Source organism: Monopterus albus, unplaced genomic scaffold, assembly GCF_001952655.1.
Source record: "Monopterus albus unplaced genomic scaffold, M_albus_1.0 scaffold31.1, whole genome shotgun sequence".
Lineage (NCBI taxonomy): Eukaryota > Metazoa > Chordata > Actinopteri > Synbranchiformes > Synbranchidae > Monopterus > Monopterus albus.
The window spans coordinates 5768304-5775692 of NW_018127911.1; the positions used below are offsets into that span (position 1 = coordinate 5768304).

The window sequence follows — 7389 nt, forward strand, 5'->3', positions numbered from 1 at the left end:
TAAGACGCTGTTCCCATCATGCTCCCTGTGGAGCATAAGAAGTCCAAGGAGAGTGGCCAGTGAGCGCCTGGAATAAAGTTTAATGTGCCGCTGTAATGACGCGCGCTGCTTCTCGGCTCCGAACATGTGCACACTGTGCGTGAACGTCTGGCTGGACCCGGGTTCGTGCCTTTCTTTCTGACAACATAGCGGCCAGTTACTGAACTTTGAGACTAAGTTCATTAATCGTATGAGGTTGATCCCTTTAACTATACTGACTTCACAGTATTGGTGCTAGTGGAAAGCTTCCGCCGGAGGTACCTCAGCCCTTTCCGGGGTTAGTGCGCGTACCGATAAGCTGCCAGAGTCTGTGCGCTTTCCTGTACCTTTCCCAAAATTTACTGTGATTGGAGTCTCTCTTGGGGAATCGTATGTTGATTCCTACAGCCTGACTTGTTTACAATTGCGTAACAACAGACTACAGTGGCCCATTGCTTACTTTATGTAGGACTCTTGCGCCCACTAATGCACGCCCCAACCCCCCAAACTCAATTCTGTGAGTTTCGCCAGTCTCGCCTTTTATCGCCCTATCCTTTTGGCAGCATTTGCTTTGGGGGTGGGGAGGAGGAGAAAGAGGCGTTTTCCCAGCGATACTCATGGAGCACGTCTGCAGTGGTTCCCAAAGCGGACTCAGTGGACCCCTTGGGGGTCCTTGGATAGGATCCAGGAGTCTCCAGTAAACTGTAAAAAGTGTTATTAGTGCACTTCTTAAGCAGGTTTGGAGCACAACATCGACATAAGAATAAGGAATGTGTTGGGAAGTCTTAGCAAACTGGGCACCATGATGTGCCTGCTTGATGTGAAAATCGTCACGAACTCCTGGCCTAGTCACTTCATATTATAGCCTATGCTTTTTTTAATCCAACTATTTCCCAGCTACTGTAACTGCAGATGCATCACTCATCTATTGTATACTTGAGTCTTTATTTATTGTGACACTTGGTTTAAAAGCCTGCTGCAGTTTGTATCAACTGGTCATCAATATTGTGTTTTGTGTCAGTTATACAGTACTATGAGAAAATATGCTTAGTGATGCTAACAGAGAAAGGGTAAGTGAGTGATAGAGCTTGATCATGATCTAATCTTACTTTATGTGCAAACATTCTGACAAAGCAACTCTCCATAGGTAGTCTAATCAGCCCTGTCCTTTGGGTATTGGTCCAGCTCAGTTTCTTTATTGGCTCCATGTAGTCTTTACATAGTTGCATAACCACCCAAATTTATGATCTAAAGTTGGCCTGTGTGATCTGAATGCAGATCAGGACTCTCAATGGGAATGTGGGGTACGACAGGAAGGAACACACTTGGTGCCTAATACATGTAGAAAGATTGTCATAGGTAATGCTTTCCAAATCTGTCCTCCCAGTGCACGTTTTCAAGAGGAAAACTCGATATTCCACTCAAACTTGGTAACCAACACAGGAGCACAAAATATTGCCTATATGCATGGTTCTCTGCATGATGACCTCTTGCTGTGGTTGAGTATGAAGTAGTTTGATCATGTGACTGCTGCTGCATACAGTTTAAAGCATCCTATAGTGGTGTCTCTTTAATCCTATGCTTTTTTGACACTCTCTCATTCATAACCAAAGAGGATTACTCTTTTCCTTGCCCCTACCCATTATTTCCCGTTTCCTTTCATTTAATTATGTTGTGGTTACATCGTGCACATGGCAACCACTCGACCTGTGGTTTTTTTCACCCCCTCAACGCCAGTCCTGCTATTTCAGGTCCATGCTCAGTAAGCACAGGCATGATGATGCATGAACTCTGCAAGACTATGGGCTGCCAGCACACTGCTGACTGCCTATATTGCACATAATTATACTTAGAATAATTTATACTCAACTCACAAGGATTTAGACATGTTTTGACTTTTGACAACCTCTCAGAATTCTAAAATTCCTTTGGTTCTGTTGCTCATACTCCATTGGTTTTTGTATTTGTTGCATACCTAAACTTGACCCTTGTTTTCAGCTTAAGCACTTTTTTGAATGTAAAGTAAAATGTTGTGTTCCCCCTTTATGTGGTTGTTTGCACACAGCATAGTTTCAGCTGCAGTCCAAGGTGAAAAGTAGCAGAGATATTCTGTTTGGTGCTATAAGAGCTTGTGGTCCTGCTCTAGGCAGCATTCCATTGGGTGTTGCGTCAGCCAGCAGTGATTCAGCACTGGTTAGTCTAGGCTCATACACTGTTAACACCCCCACCTTGGTGTCATGACACCATTAACCCAACCCTGCTGGGGGACCAGAGCACAGTTCATGTCAGTCAACTGACTTGGCCTGGATCTAAAAGCAGCGCAGCCTCACCCTCTGTAGGAAAATGCTCAGCTGGGTTGTTGGTAGTCAGAAAATAATCCGGTGACGTTAGGGACTGCTCTTTGTTTTCTGGCTAAAGGTTAAGTTTGGACTTGGTTACATAATCAGCTATCATTTCTACGCACACATACAGACACACACTCTCTCTTTCCTGTTAAAACGTTTTACATTTAATTTTGTTTCCACATACTTGGCATTAAAGCAAGCTACAGTTGTTTGTGTTTGGGTTGTGTGGATTAGTACTTAACCACAAATTCACAGTTGTTAAGACAAATGTGACCACTTATTGTTTGACGTTACAAATCAATTAATCTTATATGTACTCAGTACCTAAACTTTAACTACTGAGTACACAGTGATGTGTCAGTCAAGTATACACCCTTTTCTCTTTATTTGTGTTCATTTGCTTTTATGTCTGTCACCTCAGTTTATTTTTGTCTCTCTCCATCTGTCTAACCCACCTTCTGCTCCCCTCAACTCTTTCTTTAGTTGCTCTCCTAGTTTCACTGTGTTGAACTCTGACTGTCTTCAGTGATCTCTCATTCTACCAGCTGAAATCTGCAATGCACAATCAAAACAAACCATGGTTACTTGGCTTTTGTTGTTGTGCTGTAAAGTTAAAAACAAAAAGGGCTTTTTCCCAGAAATCTTTGTCCGGGCATAAACTTACAACAATACAGGCATTTTTCTGTGTCCTAAACCTCACTGATTGTCTTTCATGCTCTGATTATAGCACTTTTACCATGGCCACATGGATTTTGATGTGCATAAATGCATTTTTCTGCCCTCTGGATTTCTAGTATTATTCCCAGAGTTCGAAATGATTAGGGCTTAGAGTGGTATCCTTCACTACGTAGGAATAGGACTTGTGCTCACTCCTTGTTAATATGAATTTTTTTCTGCCAACCAAGTTTGTTAGTATTCCCAAGAATACGGAAGTAAAATAAATTCTGTTTCCCTTTCCACTTAAGTAGAAACATAGACCTGCAACTCTTTTCTGATACAAGTTGTACTTTGTACTTACAGAGTCAGTTTTATGTTTCTCTTTGTTGAAGATGATGATTCCATGATGTCAGACTCGCTCATAGTTTTAGCAAAGTTGTGCTCTTGAATAAAAGTAGATCTAATGTGACAGTTTGTATATTTTAACCACAGTCATCAGTTAAAAAAGTTCTACTACTAACACGTGAAGCAAAGATGGTGTCAAGAGAAGGAGAATCCATTTAACACATCCCCCTGGGGGCCACCATTACAGCCAGCTTGTGCACAAGCACCATTGCTCCCAAGCCCCTTCCATTCATCTATTTCATTGCGGAAGACCAGTTCCCCCAAGCAGCCCAGCGAAATCCTCATCCAATTAGGCACCGTCCACATTTCCAAAAGGCCTTTCTCTCATAGACCGGTGCTATTCAGCCTCTCCCGGCATGACATCAGGCCCTCTCTTATAGCTCCTCTTTATGCTGCTGCTCTCAGATAATGAAAGCTGCCAATTAATGACTAATCAACATGTGCAACAAGCACATCCAGTGAGGAGTGACTATCATCTGATCTGCTGATTAAAACAGAAGACAGAGATGCTCTGTTCAGTTCTCTCTGCCTTAGAAACAACACCCAACCATACACACACACACACACACACACACACACACACATACATTCTGTGACAACCTCATTTGAGAAGCTTCAAAATTAATAATTTGAAATGATAGAATTTTCTATTTTGGAGTTTCCTGAAATACACCAGGTTTTGTTCACTAGTCAGTTTTGGTTTGGCAGTGTTATACTGTGCACTGGTTGCAGTAAATTATAATGGTTTAACCATTTTCACTCTTTATTGAGTGATAGATATAGTCGTAGGAGGACCTAATTCTGATTAGTTTATGTTTGGTGTAATCTAACAGCTGGACTATTTTCACATTTAAGTTCTAGAACAACACTTTACAATGGAGCAGACAACTTAGCTCTTCATCAGTATCATTCCCCATCTCACATATAGCACATCTGTATAGGTTGCATCACCATAAGAAGTTTTGATAACTGACAGCATCAGGGTCAATCATCTCACTCAAGGCTAGTTTAAACCCATAAAGTAGAATAATTGACCTCCCCTCTCCTGGGGTTGGGTTACGGTCAGTATGTCCACTTCAGTGGGTTCCCCAGACATCGAGTTTGATCTGTGCCATTTCTTGAGTTAAGACTCTGTTTATGTTCCGGATTGGAGTGCTGCAGATTGAGTGGAGGGCTCGAATAGAGGGGGCTATGGGCTGAGCAAGGGTTTGGAGGGGAGGGAGGTAGCTGATACGTTACAATGCAGGATTCGGGGGGGTAGAGAGGCCTGGGTGAAGTTTGTGGGTGTGGTGCTCGAGAGAGCAGTGTGACCAGTGTCTGATCTCTTCAGATTTAGAAAGGTGGATGTCACCAACCTGTAGCATTTCATTATACAACACACTGTGTTCTGGGTTACAATAATGAGACACAATACACCATGGCAGTCTGCAGTCCACTACTGTCTGTGGATCAAGGCACAAAGGAGGATAGCTAGGTAACCACTGAAAACAGATTTTAAAAACAGTTTATGAATGTATGTTTTTTGTTTGGTTGTTTTTTTGTTTTTGTTTGTGAGAATTTTAAAAATAATGACATCTGCATTCAGTTTTAGCCATTTGGGGGCAGCATAAAGGAGCTGAAAACACTATGATGATATATTATCCCTGTATGAAGTTAATTTGATGAATTTGTAAGGTTATCAGCTCATTAAAACATCCAGCCTACTTCATCTGAAATCATGATTCTGGCTATTTAGTGGATCTGAGCTGAATATGTACACATCTTCTGACCTTTTTGGTCTCCACCAGCTCCTGAGTCTTTTGCAGCTAAAAGTGCCACCGTGTACAAGCCACTGCTTTGACTGTCTTCCTGCTTTGTCCTGTAAGTAGCGTACAAGATCCTTTTCACTGAAAACAGCTCCTTGGTGTGGCTGGTAAAGCGCCAGTGAGAGTGATGAGAGTGAATCGGAACAGTTAAGTTGCCTTAGGGCCATAAAACCATAACACAAGAGGGGAGCTGTAGAGTCAGGCAGTAATTCACCCCTTTCATAGTACACAAAGTCATCTGAGACCTTGTTGACATAAAATACTGATTAGGTCAGCTTTGAATAGACAAGGTTGGAGGGAGGGAACTTTGACATGACACATTTCACCTGAGAGTGTTCTTTTGAGATTGTAGGACAGGCTGTTCTAAAAGTGTGTACACACAGTTATGTACGTACACATTTGAACACACTCTTGAATATAGATGCTGCTCCCCCTCTAGGTGCAGCAGTGACCCCCCCCTAAGGCCTTTGACTTTTCCATTTGAAGGTAATCTATATCAGTCTTGTTGCAGCCATACTGTCTGTTTCAGTGATGCCCCAGGCGGCGGTGGGATTCCATAGGACCCAGCACAGAGGCTGTGGTGGTGGGATGTATTCATAGTTGTGTAGTCAGCATCATTATTATTGGATAGCATTTCATATATGAAAACAGGAGAGGCTGTTTATTTCCGGGCTTATCTTTGCATGTCAATGCACTGTCTCTCATTGAACCTTACCCAACTCCCCTGTAAATCTTATGCACAGGAATCCTATACATGTTTGAATTCATTCCATATTCTGTCATCCTATACAAACATTAAACAAATTCAAGTGGCATAAATTTTGTTTAGCTGTCAGCAGCATTAGAAAGTGACACCCATAATACAAACAGAAACATTATGACTGTTGGAAAATAACAGTCCTGTGCAGATCTACTCTCCAGGGCGTTGCACATAGAACACTTTGTTGTTTTGCACTCCCTGATCCCTGGAGGCATAAGAAAGTCACCTTATGACCTTATAATACCTCAGTAGGAAGCCTGAAGTTGGTGTGTGTGTCATGCACATACACACATACTCGCATATTCTGCCATATGCTCCTCGCATTCTCTCATCACGATCCACTCTATTCCTGGTTCTCCCGATACATGCCATTTCACAAGGTTGGGGTTTGTTGTAGTGCACACGTTTTTTTTTTCGCTCAGCACCCTGTATGGAAAGAATGTGCACTCTGCATTCCAGAGATGACTGGGCATAGCTGAACAGCCTCGTGTTAAGCTGTGTCCAGTCCAATCAGTTGAAGTCATGCTGACTGAGATGAACACATTTTACAATTGTATACACAGGAAAAGTTGACACAGCTGTGCAGCTGAGCTGTACAGATGCTTTTGAGCAGTGTGGAGTTTTGGTTAATGGTTACTGAACCCCAGCATTGTAGGTTCTTTGTGTACAATGTAGCCATGAAGGCTATTTTCTGGGTTATTTTCCTTAACACTCATTAGGCATAGCATTAAAACTACTGCCAGGTGAAGTGAATAACATAGATTATCTCATCACAGTGGCACCTGACAAGGGGTGGGATATATTAGGCAACAAGTGAACAGTCAGTTTTTGAAGTTGATGTGTCAGAAGCAGGAAAAATGTGCATGCATAAAGATCTGAGTGACTTTGACAAGGGACAAACTGTGATGGCTAGACAACTGGGTCAGAGTGTCTTCCAAACTGCAAGTCTTGTTGGGTGTTCCCAGTCTGCAGTGGTCAGTACCTCTCAAAAGTGGTCCAAGGAAAGATGACCGGAGAACCGGTGACAAGGTCATGGGCACCCAAGGCTCAATGATGCGTGTGGGGGGCAAAGACTCACCCATCTGGTCCAGTCCCACAGTTGCGCTACTGTAGTGCAAATTGCTGATAAACCTAATGCTGGCTATAATAGATGGGTGCATTGCAGCTCGGTGCATTGCAGCTCGCTGCATATGAGGCCACGTAGCTGCAGAGTGGTCAGAGTCCTGATGCTGACCCCTGTCCACTGCTGAAAGCACCTACAATGGACATGTGAGCATCAGAACTGGACCATGGAACAATGGAAAAAAGAGCCCTGGTCTGATGAATCATGTTTTCTCTTACATAATGTGGACAGTTATCATTTAGCTGGGGAAAAGATGGCACCAGGGTGCCTTATGGG

General features: G+C 42.8%; 1 protein-coding gene across 3 annotated transcripts in view; it reads left to right on the forward strand.

Annotated features, from left to right (window-relative positions):
• Positions 1 to 7389, forward strand: part of grb10b (growth factor receptor-bound protein 10b) — a 58493-nt gene that overhangs the window by 397 nt on the left and 50707 nt on the right. The gene's annotated exons all lie outside the window — the stretch shown is intronic.